Raw genomic sequence first — 16,896 nt, forward strand, 5'->3', positions numbered from 1 at the left:
ACAGTGGTTACGGTCCTCGCGTTGCACGCCCGGGATCCCATATGGGTGCCGGTTCTATCCCAGCAGCCCTGCTTCACTTCCAGCTCCCTGCCTATGGCCTGGAGCAGCAGTCGAGGACAGCCCAAGGCTTTAGGACGCTGCACCCACATGGAAGACCTAGAAGAGGCTCCTGGCTTTGGATCAGCATAGCATCGGCCCATTGCGCTCACTCTGAGAGTGAATCATTGGATGGAAGATCTTCCTCTCTGTCTCTCCTCTCTGTATATCTGCCTTTCCAATAAAAAAAATAATGAAAGTAAATCTTCAAGAAAAAAATGATGACAGATCCATATTCTCTCAATTCACACACAGAATGTTCCATTTATGTGTAAGAGATGTACAAAGCTATTTAAGCAACAGAATCAGCTTAAAAAGCACATGAATACACACAGTGGTAGAAAAGTGTATTAGTGACAGTACTGTGAATATAGCACTACAGATCCTCAGGCTTGAAATGGCATGTTATTTCCATTCATACCAAAGACCAGAGTCACCGCTATGAGTACAGCACATCATCGAATATTGTAAAGAAGTTGGCCTGCCCTAATGATCCTTCTAGACAACTTGGAGGAATATTGGTGTTTGTGGCGACAGAAAATTTATTTGAAAGCAAATCAGCATCACTCACACAGTACTGTATATTAAATGATGCTGTGTGCAGAAAGGGAATTCAATTTATATTTGCCTGAATTTGGTCAAAAAAAAATAGTCTGAATGCTCCTCAGTTTTTTTCACAAACCTAGAAATGGCACCAACTCTATTGCTTAAAATATATTATACACAGGAATATAATCCCACAATCTATGCTGAATTTGTAGGATTAGTAGCTGTACGGTTTCAGGACTTCAACTGTTCCATCTTGGTGGTACTCACTGAGATAAATGAACATTGGTAAGTTGGCACGGCGACATGGCCTAGCAGCTAAGGTCCTCGCCTTGAATGTGCCGGGATCCCATAAGGACGCCGGTTCTAATCCCGGCAGCCTCACTTCCCATCCAGCTCCCTGCTTGTGGCCCAGGAAAGCAGTTGAGGACTGCCCAAAGCTTTGGGGCCCTGAACCAGTGTGGGAGACCCTGAAGAGGTTCCTGGTTCCTGGCTTCAGATTGGCGCAGAAACGGCCTTTGCGCTCAGTTAGGGAGTGAATCATCGAATGAAACATCTTCCTCTCTGCTTCTCCTCCTCTATGTATATCTGACTTTGTAATAAAAAAAAAAAATCTTTAAAAAAAAACAAAAAGATTTTTAACTTTAAACGTACAAAGTCTTTTTTCTATGAAGAACTTAGGTAATGATTGCACACTGTGTAGCAGAAGCTGGGTCACACCCACTCTAGGCAAGTGTACAGCAGGCAGACGCTGTGACCACACTAGGTGGTCAGGGGTTTGCAAACAGAACTGGAATTTACAGGTTTAATATGCAAAGCTCCACAACCACCTGAAGCTGGAAAGCATGAAGGCTGAGGAGCTTGAAAGCACTGGTATGCCACAAGGTGGCAGCAGCGGACAAACACACTGGTTACTTGGCTGTCTGAGGTGCTCAAAACTCAACAAAGCAGCAGACACACACACTGGTCCTTTATCCACAGAAGCACATCAAAGGCCAAAATCTTAAAACAAAAGAAAGCACAAAGAAATGAGGAGGGGTACCAGAAAAAGAAATTGTTCAGATGAAAAATCCAACGCTCAACCCAAAATTTACCAATAATAATAATAATGATAACCACCTCAAACTCAGAGTTGTGAGACAGAGACTTTGAGGAGCTACAAGATAGAAATAATAAAAAATAATCAAGAAACAAAATAGGCATGAAAAAGAAAATCAAAGATAGTGAGAAGCTTTGGGAAGAGTCTAAGGGATTAAAAAAGAACGTTTTCACAGACATTCAGCAGGTCCAACATGAACTTTCACAACTGAAAACCACAATAGCAACCTTGACCAACAGAATGAATGCTGCCAAGGGAAGAATATCAGACATAGAAGATAATCAGATTCAGAACTCACAACTAATAAGAAACCTGGAAGCAAATCTGATCAAAACCAAGAAATCTATACAGGAAATTAACAACAGCATCAAAAATTATAGGAGATCCGGAAGGTGTGGAAAGACAATCATGATTGCAGGAGGTGTTGAAACAATTGTGTAGGTGAACATTCCAACCTTGAAGAACATAGAAGCAAGTCAAATTCAAGAAGGCTGGAGAACCCCAAACAGATCCTATCCACAAAGACCCTCACCCAGACACACTGTAATCAAGCTCCCCTCAAATGAATAAGGAAAAATTGCTGAAACAATATTTGTCACTCCTGTGTTGGGTACTCAGTGGCGTGTTTCATTTTCTTGCAGTCTTGTAATAGCCTCAGTCTCCATTCTGCCTTAGCTATTTATTCATCTATTTTAATCTATAATCCTAAACTGATTGGCACAGGGTTTTCAAAAAGATTCAATTGTTTTAGAAGCTTTTATTTTTCAAATGAATAGTATTTTTGAGTGTAAAACATTCATTCAAGACGTCATCCCCTAATAAGATGAAACTTTCTAGAGTATTTCTACTTCCTCCTGATATTCCGTTTGTAGTATACTATACAGCTTTTGCTTTGTGGAAACTGCTTTGCAGAAGGATGGTCTCAACAGAAAGAAAAAATAAAAAGAAACAAATTCAAACTATCTAAATATACACACACACAGAGACACACTTTAAAAGATTTGTTAACATAATCTATGGCCTCTCACGCATGTTAGTAGTAGGGTGCTGCACTGGAATTGTGAGGTAGCTGGACCATGAACTAAGCACACTCATATGGGATGCCAACACTCCAAGTGATCACTTCAAAATTGCTGCCAATTGAGCCCAGCGGCGTGATGTAGCGGCTAAAGTCATCACTTTGAATGTGCTGGGATACCAAGTGGGCGCCGGTTCTAATCCCAGAGGCTCCACTTCCCATCCAGCTCCCTGCTTGTGGCCTGGAAAAGCAGTTGAGGATGGCCCAAGGCTTTGGGACCCTGCACCCATGTGAAAGACCTGGAGGAAGTTCCTGGCTCCTGGCTTCAGATCCGCACAGCACCGGCCGTCACGCTCACTTGGGGAGTGTAATCATTGGATGGAAGATCTACCTCTCTATCTCTCCTTCCACTGTGTATCTGACTTTGTAGTAAAAATAAATTAATTAAAAAAAAAACTGCTGCCACATCACAATGCCCATGCTTAATGTCGTCCAGGAACCAGGAACTTCTTTCCAGGTCTCCCACATGGGTGCACGGTCCCAATGCCCTGGGTTGTCCTTGACTGCTTTCTCATGTCACCAGCAGGGAGCTGGATGGGAAGCGGGCCTCCGGGATTAGAACCGGTGCCCATATGGCATCCCGGGGCATTCAAGGGGAGGACCTTAAGCATTACGCTATTGCGCCAGGCCCTAAAATAGATCTTAAACAAAACAAAACAAAACAAAACAAAACTGGTGTTGCTAAATGGAAAAAAATTAATAAAAAATATATAAGGAAATTAATGAAAGAAAAAATTGGAAGGAACAATATGGATATATTATGTTTTCCTTAAAACTTTCTTCCCTCAAAATAAGACTTTATTTCTATATATAGATGACTATTAAAATAAACGTGAAAAAATAAGAATGGCTTTTATATAAAATGTCACAAAATTACCATTTGAAATGCACAAAGCAGAACACCATGAGAAGATGATTTGGTTTTCCAAATGAATAGAATCCAAGCATTGTTAGGAAGGGCAATGGTAGGGTCCCTGCAGTGACACAACTGGCTTTGACTCCCCTCTGGCCGCCCACCGGGCTCCTGATGTTCCACTCCATGTCCAACTCCCTACTTGTGACCTGAGAAAGCAGCAGAGAACATCTTAGATGCTGCATCCCCTGAAGCCACAGGAGAGACCCAGAGGGCATTCCTTCTTCCTGGCTCAGCTCCTGCTGTTGCGACCATTTGAAGAGCAAACCAATGAGTGGAAGTTCAGGGTGACCCAGAAAAAGCTCCTGGCTCCTAGCTTCAGATGAGTTCAGCTCTGGCCTTGGCATCCATTGGGGGAGTGCACCAGTGAATGATAGACCTCTCTCTCCAATGCTATAATTCCTTTAATAATAAATAAATCAATATCTTTTTAAAAGAAGGAAGAAGGAAAAATGATAGGACATATTAGATATGATTAAGCGTAGTGAACATCATGGTAGAAGTGTAATGAATTATGAAAAATTAACGTAGCTGCAGTTCATGGTATGTAGTTCCAACCTGACACATGTAGCAGGTATGAAGGACTGGCAGGAATACAAATGTATATGAAATGGGTCCTTCCTTGTACTTAGAGTGATGATCATGAAATGCAGTCCGATGAAAGGAAAAACAGGGAAAGCACAGTGATGTTTTCTTCTGTTTGGCTCATTATTAATGCTGGCTTCTCTTCCCTGGCCACACCCTGACTGTTTTTTTTTTTTTTTAATAAATTTTTATTTTGACATTCTGTACATAGTTAATTAGGGTAAGAAGTTCCAAGAGCTACAGGAAAGTGGATAATACTAGTATGTTTTCCATATTGTTACTTTCATGTTTAAAGGGGGGTATTAAGGGGGAAGGCCCACCCAATTTCCCACCCTCCCCAGGTCCCGGATGTGGGGCATGCTTTGAGGTTCTGCTAAAGTGGTTTTGATATTGCCACAGTTACGAATCACTGCCAATCTTGCCACTCCAACCACTATGAGATCCTTGAAGAATCCACTGATTGACATAGTCCATCATAGCTGAAATGGTTGGTTGAGCTGTTCTGTCTTCTCTCTTTTCTTCGTTAGGGTTCTGAATCCAGCATTTAGATTAGGAAGATCTCCAAAGAAACTTCTTGTATGTGCTAACAAGTACAGGGCCTGGCACTGTCCATCACCCCAATTAGCTGGTGGTTGCAATTGCTGGGTTGGTTCTGTTTTCACTCCCGACTTCCACCGGAACCAATGGGTGTTGCAGTCCAGCCTGGTTCTGCCCAGCACATACTTGGCCCTCACATAAACCAGGGGGAGCTGCAGCCTAGTAGGAGCGACCCACAATAACCCCCACCAGGCCCACCCCCTACCCTGGTTTGCCAGTAATTGTAGCAGTAATTCAGTCTGTCCCACACCCCATTCCCCCAAGCTGCTCTCTTAGTTTTATGTCCTTCTGTGGAAGTGGTAACCCAAGAGGGATGAGCCCACTATTTCCCTCCCAGGCCAATCCCACTCCCAGATTCCAGCTGATGCTGTGTCTAAGCCCAAACAACCCTCACCCACTTTAATTTTATTTGCACCAGTAGGAATAATCCGCCCAGCCCGGCTTTTCCCTGATCTAGTCCACCTGAGGCGCACAGGTGTGGTAGCCCTGCCTAGTCTGGTCTGCCCCCATCCTAGCCTATGCTCTCCTATTTAAGTAGCTGCCCAGCAAAGGAACCACCCCTTATTCCCCTGCCGGCTCTGCCCACTTCCTTTCTTGTTCTCAGGTTGCTTGGGCGCTGCGTTCCCTTCTGGTACAGGCAACCTCACCTTGGCATTCCATATTGTGCACTAGTCTTTGTTGCGACCGAACCTGGGTCAACCCACACTGGTGCCTGGATTTGCCAGTGGATGACATAAACAGTTTCAGCCTGGTCTTGCCCCCCCTCCGGTCGGACCAATTGTATGCCAGTGTGTAGCTTACCATGGCCTTTTCTGGGCTGTTTCCTTTCATGTTTCTTGTGCTTACCTGCCAGGTCTGTGTCCTGCCAGAGAAGTTGCCCAGGCTCCTCCATCAGAACCTCTCCCAATGCCAGGTTTCACGCTTACCAGTGGGTCCATGAGCCAACCCTACTCAGTCCACCTCCTGTCATAGCAGAAACTGTGGCTATTCTTGACTGGCCTTCCACCCAATCTGGTTCTTGCTGTTGGATGTTCCAGCCCAGCCATGGTTTGTGCATACCCACGTATGGCTCACACATGGCTCAGTAGGGGTTGAGACCTTGCCTAGTCCATCCCACATCTGCCCTGGTCCTCCAGGACACCAGGGGGTGTTGGGGTGTGTCCCGGTTTGGTGCATCCAATCCCAGTCCACACTTGTGCCATGGGAGACTACAACTGTTTCCAGATCAGAACGCAGCCCCCTTCCAGGCCACACGCTTCTTGGTGGGAACCTCAGCCCAGCTAGGGTTGTCCCCTTTGCTCCCCAACCGGGTCTGTTTCCAGCCATAGATGACGTACCTGCGAGTGGATGCTCTGACTCAGCTTGGCCCAGCCCCTCCCCTGTCTCGAACTCTGCCTTAGACACTGTGTCTTAGCGTCCCTGGCTCCCGCAGACCAGTAGGTACAAGAGCCTAGCTCGGCATGACCTCTGCTCCCTTCTGGTTTCTAGTTTTACTTGTGGGCTAAGCTTTGCTCAGTCGTGTCTGATCTACTCTGTTCCCTTACGAGTTGACACATTAGCCAGCTGTTGGAGCTACTTTTGCAGGACAAGCCCCAAGCCATAGCTTCTGTATGGACTGGTATTGGTGCTCAGCATTATTAGTGATTATAAGTTTTACAAAGGAAGAGTTACTGCCTGATTGAGGTTCAAGAAGCACAATGGGTTCAACCTGGAGGTAATTAAGCAGCGATTCAAAGAACCAAATCCCCAGAGCTTCCCAGCCAGGCTGCCAGCAGGCGGAGCCTGGCACCAAATGGCGCATGTGCACATGGCGGCTGTCCGGGATCCAGGCATGAGATGGCCCTCCTGAGACCCACCAGCTGCCGTGAGGCTGCTGGAGGTTTAACTTCCCAGGCCCAGGCCCAGCGTGGTGGTGCAATGGTTAAGGTCCTCACCTTGCACACCAGGAATCACATATGGGCACCAGTTCTATCCCCAAAGCCCTGCTTCCTTGCAGCTTCCTGCCTGTGCCCAGGGAAACAGTTGAGGACCGCCCAAAGCTTTGGGACCCTGCACCCGCGTGGGAGACCAGGAAGAGGCTCCTGACATTGGATCCGCATAGCATCGGCCTTTGCGCTCACTTGGGGAGTGCATCATCGGATGGAAGATCTTCCTCTCTGTCTCTCCTCTCTGTATATCCACCTTTAAAATAAAAAAAATAATAAAAATAAATCTTTAAAAAAAAATTCCCAGGCCCAAGTCGCGCCCCTCCCAAATCCCATTCACCGCCCAATGAAGGCAATGGGTTCGTTCCGGACATGCCCAGTCCCAGAGATCCCACCCCCCGCCCTACTCACACCTAAGGAAGCAGCCCCGGAACCCAGCAGGTCCGGGGAACAGCTCACCATGTGCACATGGCGGCTGCCGGGATCCAGGCATGAGACGCCCCATCCTGCGACCCACCAGCTGCCGGGACACCCTGACTGGTTGTTATGTGCCAGTACTTATTCAGATGATCAGCATAAACAAACATTAAAACAAAATAACCAATCCATTCTAGTTCCATTGACATTCTTCATTAAGTCTTAAAAGAGACAAAGGAGAGGTCTTCCTTTGAACCCAATTGGATGAAACGGCCAGAACTGAGCCAGTTTCTTCAGAGTCGAAGAGCCTGGAGCTTCTTTGGAAGTCTCCCACAAGGAACGAAGGAATGCAAGGCTTTGGTGCATCCTCTTCTATCAGAGTTTTATTTTGATTTTCCATATTCACATTTCACATATTCTTCTTTCTGCGACATTCTCTAGTAGCTTCCCAGTTTTTCATCAGCCGTATTCCTCTTTTCACCCGGGGGCCATCTGTTTTAGTTGCCTGAGATGTCAATGTCATCAGTGACGTCATCACCACAGATTGTGGCAGTGAAGTCACTGAGGGTGTGGTCCGGATCTGGTGTGTCTGCACATCTCCTGATGCAGTTGTGCCACCACCTGCTTGCTGGGCACAAGAATCTGCTGTCCATCAGAGGTGCACTCATACTGGAGCATCGTCCCTTGTGAGCAGTGCCTGACCTTGTCCTGGTCAATGTGTGCAGGCCCTGTATGCCATCTGTGCCTGGACTGGCCAACTGTGTGGCTCCATCCGGAGCAATGGCAATGGACTGTCTGCTGCTCGTCTGATCGGGACAGACATAGACGCGACAGCAGACACGCCGGGTTATTCTCTTTCTTCTCTTCTGCCCCATGTATCTTCAGAAGACAGGTGTTTTACAATGTTTCTGTTAGACGGCTGTGGTGCCAGGATCCCCTGGGATTTCTGGGAGGAGCCTATGCTCCATGACGGGTCCTGAGACTGCTCCGTGTCAGATAAAGATGTACCATGCTCCAGGATTCGAAGAATCTATATCATCAAAATATCCATATTACGAAAAGTATTCCACAGATTCAATGCAGACCCTATCAAAATTCCAACAACATTCTTCTCAGAAATATAGGACATAACAGGAAACTCATCTGTTGAGAAATGTGAGCTCCCTGAACTGCGGAACCAGCCTGAGGTTGATCCAAAGCCAGGAGCCAGGAGCTCTTCTGGGTCTCCCACACAGGTGCAGAGTCCCAAGGTTTTGGGCCATCCTGGACTGCTTTCCCAGGCCACAAGCAGGAAGCTGGATGAAAAGTGGAGCTGCCGGGATTAGAACGGGCACCCACATGGGATCCCAGCACGTTCCAGGGGAGGACCTTAGGTTCTAGGCCACCATGCCGGGCCCAAACCCATTGTTTCTATGACAATTCTCTGTGATTTTCCAAGGTCTCATTTCAACTAGTATTTGAGTCAACACAAGGTCATTTCTCCTTAGTTGTTTTTAAAATGTATTTGTTTATTTGGAAAGAGTGAGGCAGAGACAGGAAAGGACAGAAACAGAGAGAAGGCTTCTTGTGGTGGTTTCTGCTCCCAAAAGATTGAACTTCTCAGGGCTGGACAGGGCAAGGCCAGGAGGCAGGCCCTGATGGAATATTCCTCAACTATATAATTGTTAATAGTCAGTGCCTGTGGTTATACATTTTATGCTTTTATTTGAATGAAACAAGTGATTACCAAACCATTTTCTCCAAAGACAGTGTATTTACCGGGTTATTTCAGAAGCTAAGAGGAACCAAGATGACGTCTGGGATGCAAGGACCCATCCTGTGTGCCTAGGTGTGATTGACATGCCAATCATCAGGTGGAGGATGGGGTGCCCTGCCTTGAGTGCTCTCCCAGCCAGGCTTCCCAAGGGACCCTGGACAACAGAGAGTACTGGGTAATGCAACACGGGGCTGAGCCCTGAATGAGCCTGTCACAAGCTTTGATCAGGTACAAGCACTGGTTTCTGTACCGGGAGTAAGCACACTGGGAGCCAGAGCAGCAATGATTCAGCTGTTTGTCTTGGCCTGTGAAAACATTACACCAAGGGCCCGGTGCATTAGCCCAGGGGCTAAAAGTCCTTGCGTTGCATGCACCAGGATCGCACATGGGCGTGGTTTTGTCTCTCCGCAGCCCCACTTGCCATCCAACTCTCGGGTTCTGGCCTTGAAAAGCAGTCAAGGCCACTCCAAAGCCTTGGGACCCTGCACCTGTGTGGGAGACATGGAAGGTGCTCCTGCCTCCTGGCTACAGATGGGATCAACTCTGGCAGTTTCGGCTGCTTTGGGAGTGAATGATCAGACAGAAGATCTTCTTGTCTCTCCTCCTGTCTGTATATCTGCCTTTCAAGAAAAATAGATACATCTTAACAAAGAGAAAACTTCAATGTGGTGGGAACAAAAGCTCACCACAGAGCCCTTGGCACTTGCTCTCTGTCTAGTCCACATTTTCTTTCTGTGTTCAGTAGAATGGCCTTGTCCCTGCTCCCTCGGAAGAAATGCATCTCCCCTGGGCCGCTGTGCAGGCTGTCCCCAGGTGACCAAGGTGTGAGCCTGTTGTTCTGGGAGGTCTTCAGGTGAGCCTGCTCTCCTTCAGTGCGTTGATGGTCCCTTAACGGGGTGATAGATGCTGGGAGTGTTTCCTTGTGTCACCTCCAAGATTGGAATGTACTGGGTGGGATCCAAACTTCCCCCCGGGACTGAAGAGAGAACTGACCCTAGCTGACAGGTGGAGGAGGGTGGAAAACAGAGCCCTTGAACTTCAGTCTAAATAATGGATTATCAAAACAACTCCATGGAGGCCCTTCCCAGGTGATTTGATTATGTTAATAGGCTCCAGGGAACACATGCCAATCCAATGAGTTCATTGTGGTCTGGCCCTGGGGGTTTTCTCCAATGAACTCACAGGGCAATGTCTGCTTCTACACAAACTACCTCCCGGTGGAAAATACCAGGGATGGGGGTGAAGCTATCCCCACCACAGGCATGACAGGCATTAACATGGAGGGAGTGGGACACCCCCGGGTCTGCTTTGGATGGTTCCAAAGAGTGACAGGCCGATCGTCCAATGAGAAGAGGCAGCAGGTGTGGGTGGAGTCTAGGTGGCAGGTAGGCTGTCAGCTGACAGGAAGCTCCGCCCCGTCCGCTAAACCCCACCCAGCACCGGTATATAAGTCCTTTAGCAAGGCCATGAGCTGGGATTCTCTCTGAGGAAAGTGAAGGCCAGAGCAGGCTTCTGTGCTGCACAGCTTCCCAGAGCATCCTGCGAGCTTCTAGCGAGCATCTTGTGACTTGGATCGTGAAACGGACTGACAGAAGACTTGGGTGAGTAGTCCTATCATTTGTTTACTCGGTATTTTGAGAGAGGCTCTCCAGGAAGCCTCAACACACACCCACAAAAACACACACACGAACACACACACACAGACAACCAACACACACATACAATCACACAACAAACATCACACACGCATCCTTGCTCTTATCACACCACAGTCCCAACCCCAAATCTCAGGGTGGATATCCTATTGACGGCCCCTCCCTTGCAGATTTGAACACACACCAGGGAATTGCAGCTTACTTCCTGTAATAATGTCTTTCTCGGTGAAGACTAGGGACCAATCTAGATCGTCTGAAGGGTCCTCCAGGTCTGACTCCCTAGAGATCAGACCAGGATCACCGACTGAAAATTTTGGGTATTCCAGCAAACCATTTCCTGTGCGAGCATCCCCCACAGGGAGCCGCACAGGTGCTGCCATTTCCACAATGGCTTCACGCCACATGTCATTGTCACTCATACGACCATGCCCATCCAGACATCACTCTCCCTCATCTGACACCTGCTACTGTAGGACACAAAACTCTGCAATGCCATCCCGTGGCCATCTCACAGCACCTAGCTACTCCCCAACTATGCCCACAGTTCTGCCTGAGTCAGACAACCCATGCCATGGGATTCCTGCCAACTCAGGGAACTTAAGGTCTCCCAGCCCCTTGTGCCACACTCTATCTTCCACCTCATCCTGCTCCTTGAGTAGCAGTTGTATCATTGTGGAGGAGTCAGCCCCCCTGAATGAGGGAGATCCTAGTGTGGCAGGAAATTCGCCCTGTTCCTCCCCCATCAACCCTCTCCCGCCACTGTCTCCTCTCTCTCCCAGCTACTCTCCTACCGTCCCGAGGTTTCTCCGAAAGAAAGCCAACCAGAGGCAGTTGTGTCTCGAGGAGAGGCCAGGCTCCCTGGGAGCAGGAGACTTGGCCCTCATGTCTACCATGGAGGAGTCTGGGGTTCCATCGCAATGTTCTTCTCAGGGCAAAAAAGATCCTGACGCCTCAGTCTTCACCACACCATCCCCTCACAATTCTCTCATGGGACCCAATGATCACTTCACCAGGCGAGTATCCCCCACAGAGAGCCCGACAGGTGCCCACCTTCCTCCAATGGCTTCATGGCATCCCTCATTGTCACCCACACGTCCATGCCCATCCAGACATCACTCTCCTCATTCTTACACATCCCCCACTTTAGGACACCCAATTCTGCAATTGAATCCCATGGCTATATCGGGGTGCCTCGCTACTCCCCAACTATGCCCACAGTTCTGCCTGAGTCAGACAACCCATGCCATGGGATTCCTGCCAACTCAGGGAACTTAAGGTCTCCCAGCCATAAGTGCCTCAGTCTGTCTTCCACGTCATCCTGCTCCTTGAGTAGCAGTTGTATCATTGTGGAGGAGTCAGCCCCCCTGAATGAGGGAGATCCTAGTGTGGCAGGAAATTCACCCTGTTCCTCCCCCATCAACCCTCTCCCACCACAGTCTCCTCTCTCACGCAGCTGCTCCCCTATCCTCCAGAGATTTCTCCGCGAGGTCAATAACCAGAGGCAGTTGTGTCTCGAGGAGAGGCCAGGCTCCCTGGGAGCAGGAGACTTGGCCCTCATGTCTACCATGGAGGAGACTGGGGTTCCATCTCAATGTTCTTCTGAGGGCACACCAGAGCCTGACTCCACAGTCTTCACCCCGCCTTCCTCCTATTTTCCACCCTTAGTTCCCAATGACCCCCTCACTGTGCGAGCATCCCACACAAGGAACCCCACATGTGTCGCCATTTCTCCAAAGAATGCACACCACCCATCATTGTCACCCACACAACCAAGCCCATCCAGACATCACTCTCCCTCATCTGACACCTCCTCCCATAGGACACTCTATTTTGCAGTGCCATCCCGTGTCCATCTCACGGCACCTAGCTACTTCCCAACTATGTCCAGACATCAGCCTGAGTCAAACAACCCATGCCATGGGATTCCTGTCAACTCAGGGAACTTAAGGTCTCCCAGCTGCAAGTGCATCCGTCTGTCTTCCACGTCATTCTGCTCCTTGAGTAGCAGTTGTATCATTGTGGAGGAATCAGCACCCCTAGGAGAGGGAGGTCCTAGTGTGGCAGGAAATTCTCCCTGTTCCTCCACCATCAACCCTCTCCCACCACAGTCTCCTCTCTCACGCAGCTGCTCCCCTATCCTCCAGAGATTTCTCCGCGAGGTCAATAACCAGAGCCATTTGTGCCTCGAAGAGAGGCCAGGCTCCCTGGGAGCAGGAGACTTGGCCCTCATGTCTACCATGGAGGAGACTGGGGTTCCATCTGAATGTCCTTCTCAGGGCACACCAGGGCCTGACTCCCTAGTGTATACCTCGGTATCTTCTCCCTTTTCCCACAATTGTTCCAGTGAGCCGACTGCATTGGAACCTCGATGTTCCTCTCCTATTGCCTCTGGCCCATCACTGCCTTCCCTCCTTCTATCTCCCATCGCAAACTGTTCCTCCCCACGTGACTCTATTGTTGAGGAGAAATGTGCTCTCCTGTCTCAGGGACCTGCCATTGTCTCAGGCCTTTCAAATGCTTCTTCCAGCTTCACCACAGTCCGAGCACTCCCACACCTTAATCCCCTTCATGCTTCAACTAGCTACTCCACAACAATGCATGGATTTCCACCTGCATCAGACCACCCATTTCCGGGGACTGCTTGTGAGTCGGGGCCTTTAAGGTCTCCTAGTCCTGTGTCCCTCAGTCTTTCTTCTATCTCATCCACTTCATTGCCCACCGACATGACAGATGAGGGGGAGTCAGCCCTCCAGACTCAGGGAACTTCTGATGTTTCCAGAACTTCACAATGTTCCTCTCCCCCGATTGTCATGGCATCACTCCCATCTCTCAGTCTTTCCTCCGTCTCCACTTGCACTTCCCCCACTGGCCCCACAATTCTGGGCGAGTCAGCCCTACTGAACTTGAGGAGACTCCGTTCCCCTGGGATATTTGGGGCCTCCTCCCCACTGTCTGCCCTCACTTCTCCAGCTCACAGAGAATCTTCCAGGGGCCTTAGCTATTCCCCAAGTGACCCCATGTGGACCACGGCTTCTAACCTCCATGTACAGGCTGCATTCTTCTCTCCTCACTTCCCAGGGGAGACTGCCCACCCGACAGGGCAAATACCTTGGCCCCTGCACACCTCTCTCACTTGTTTTGACACATCCACTCCTCCTTACTCCGGAGTGCTTGGAGACTCTGCCACACCCCACCTCTATGCTTGGTGTCATCCATCTCATGGATTGCTTCCTGAGAGAGCCACACACACCCACAACCCCAGTCCCAGTCTTAGCTGCTACAGAGACCATTTCAGTGGCCGCCCTCACACTCACAGCTGCCCTTCCACTTGCTACTGTCATGGGCTGGCTCGCAGAAGAGGTGCTGGTAGCAGGCATCCCCATCACCCTAGACAATATGCTCCCTGACCACCCAGGGTCATCTCCCTAGCCAATGGCTGCCAATGCCCATGCAGCCAGCAAGCCCCAGATGATTTCATGCCTGCAGGTTGCCCTGCCAGTACAGTGCTGGCTTCATCCCTTTGCATGGCACTGACACTGAAGGGGGAGCTCCAGCAGAAAATCTCTGCTTTAGAAAGGTGATCCTGTCCCCACTTATGTCTCTTTCCTTATGTAGCTTTCCTTTCTGGCTTCAGCAGAAATGACAGTTTTCACAATGTCCCCCATCCTGTTCTTGCTGTCCTTGGAGCCAGACTCTATTGGCCCTGCGGTGTGATCATGTTAGGTTCTGTTTTGAGTAATACCTGTGCCAGGTGACTGGCACTCTTGTCATTCTCATGGAGGATTTTTGTGTCAATTGATGAGGAAGTCTGTCCATTGATTTTCTCTGTGCAGAGTGATATTGTCTTGCAGTTTTTGTGTTCTATGGGTTGGATATGTCAGATTCATTGAGTTTGTGATGCTAAATCCACTTTGAAATTGAAGGTTATATCCTAGATGGTCTTGTTATACCTCTGCATGCCGTACAGAGGAGCGCTACACACTGATTCTGATTTGGAAGTCCTGATTGCCAGCAGTGCAGAGGAGCTCATGCTGAAAGACCTCTCCACCCCAAACTACAGAAACACGTGGTGTATTTGTTGGCATGATTACAGAGAAAGACACCCATCCCTCTCTAAGGTCTCATGATCTAAGTATCCATCTTGAAATTCCTTCAGAGTGGAATGAATTTTTCATCTCAGAACCAAGGAGAAACGATGGAATGAGGCATAGCTTTTAAAGTTGTGTTCTGAGTCATTAACTGAGAACCTAAGAATTTAACTGTTGCATTTGAATAACCTAAGGAAATGTTGACCCAAGTAACAATGTGTTCTATAGATTTTAAGACTTGAGTATATGTATGGGAAACATGTAGCATTTACATTTATGCACTTGAATGATATATACATATTTAAGAGTAGGAAATGCTAGAACAACATGGTTATATTTTCAGTCATGAAATTTATCAAACATCTGTAGGAGCTAAGTTGGATTTGATATTGAATGTGTAAAACAAGTGTATACTGTTTCCCCAGAAAACTGGAGCATGAATGTGTCAATGACTTAAACACATTTTTATTTCTTTCTACCATATGTTCAAACCAGTGTGTATATCACAGGCATTATAAACATATTGAACTATGTAGCAGTTTTAATTTATGAGTGTTCTTTTTCAGCCAATTAGAACATGTTTCCTCAATAAATTGTAGCATGTATAAACTCAGTAAGCACACATACAACACACATGATATGACAGAACAAGTAGTTTTTGTAGTATATATATTGCTGAGTCTTTAGTTCCTTAGCTGATGTCTTAAAATGACCACCAATTGACGCTGCTTTTATGAATGAGAATGAACCATATTGAAATGGCTGTGTGTTTTCAAGGAGAGTAGGAAAACGTAATTCTTAGACACTTTAAGCAGCCATGAGTGAAGCATGAAGTCATGAACCAACAACAGGAAGGAAGTGTTTACTCCATAGAGCATTTGCATTGCAGTTGTAGGCTTTTAAATCCTCTTGCAGGTTTTAGACCTCAGGGCCTTTGCTTTTAGGAAGACAGTAATTGAAACTGATAGCAATGCATGATCGTCAGACTTGTTGACACTTGGACATTTGTATGAGCATGTTTCATGTTAGTATAAGTTAAAATGTGCCCCCACCTGGCATCTGGGCAGGACCTTTGATAGAATCCCCACAGCCTCATCATGAACTTTCTCAACAGGCTGGGAAATGCAGCCTTGGGCTTTATTTGGGCTTGTCTTACAACTTTTGTTTAAATTTGATTGCAAACTTTGTGATTTTTTACTTTGTAGCTTGTATAATATTCTTAGTTGTCTTAAGCTGAATAGAATTCTTTTGAAAATATTCAGTTATTTGAAAGAGAGAGATTTCTCCCTTCAGCTGGTTCACTCCTCAGATGCCTGCTACAGTCAGAGCTGCCCCGAGCTGGGAGCAGGGATTGTAGGGACCCATGGATTGGAGTGTGGCCGGCTGCCTCCCAGAGGACACATTAGCAAGAAGCTAGAATTAGGCCTGCCCCAGGAGCACAGCCCAGTTCCTCTGATGTGGGTGCACACATCAAAGGGCACCTGAAGTTCTGTCTCAAATGCCTACCATTGCTCCTACACTCGCATTAGCCAAATGCACACATAGTTGTCATGCTATTGGTAGTGCCTTTTCCATGCAATGAATGTGCATGCCTTTTTCCACTTTGGGCATTGTATTTCTTTCAAAGTGATCTGTCAGCTTCTGTATTTGTGTTGTAAATACAGTCTTTATTTGCACTTGTGGAAAATATTTACATTTGTCATGCTTTTTTTCCTGAATTGTTCTCTAGTATGTGTTTAAACCGTCATGTCCATTTAATGCATTTGATTGACTGTTTTGTTGATTTCATTTTTTCTAAAATGTAATGTTTGAAAAAATGTCCTACATTTCTGCACTTTTATTTGAAATATCATACTTATTTAAATCATCAGAGGGCTGGATCTTCACAATTAAGAAATTCATTACCCCAGTTAAAAACATGACTCCCTTTCAGGTTAGGTAGAAATGTTCCCAATGGCCAAGGAGACCTCAGCAGTGGTGGCAGAGACGCTACTGAAACACATCATTCCCAGGTTTGGTGTGCCTCTGTCCATCCAGTCTGACAATGGGCCGGCTTTCATCTCACAGGTCACTCAACAGGTGTCAGAGGTCTTACCCATCACCTGGAGCTCAGATCCTCATGGGTGGATTGATTCCCCCGG

At 47.5% G+C, this 16,896-nt stretch overlaps 1 pseudogene; it reads right to left on the reverse strand.

Annotated features, from left to right (window-relative positions):
- Positions 1-7,665: 7,665 nt before the first annotated feature.
- LOC121146727 lies at positions 7,666-8,438 on the reverse strand (annotated as a pseudogene).
- Positions 8,439-16,896: the final 8,458 nt, after the last annotated feature.

The sequence above is a fragment of the Ochotona curzoniae genome, unplaced genomic scaffold (genome assembly GCF_017591425.1).
Source record: "Ochotona curzoniae isolate NIBS_2020 unplaced genomic scaffold, NIBS_Ocur_1.0 contig_1337, whole genome shotgun sequence".
NCBI lineage: Eukaryota > Metazoa > Chordata > Mammalia > Lagomorpha > Ochotonidae > Ochotona > Ochotona curzoniae.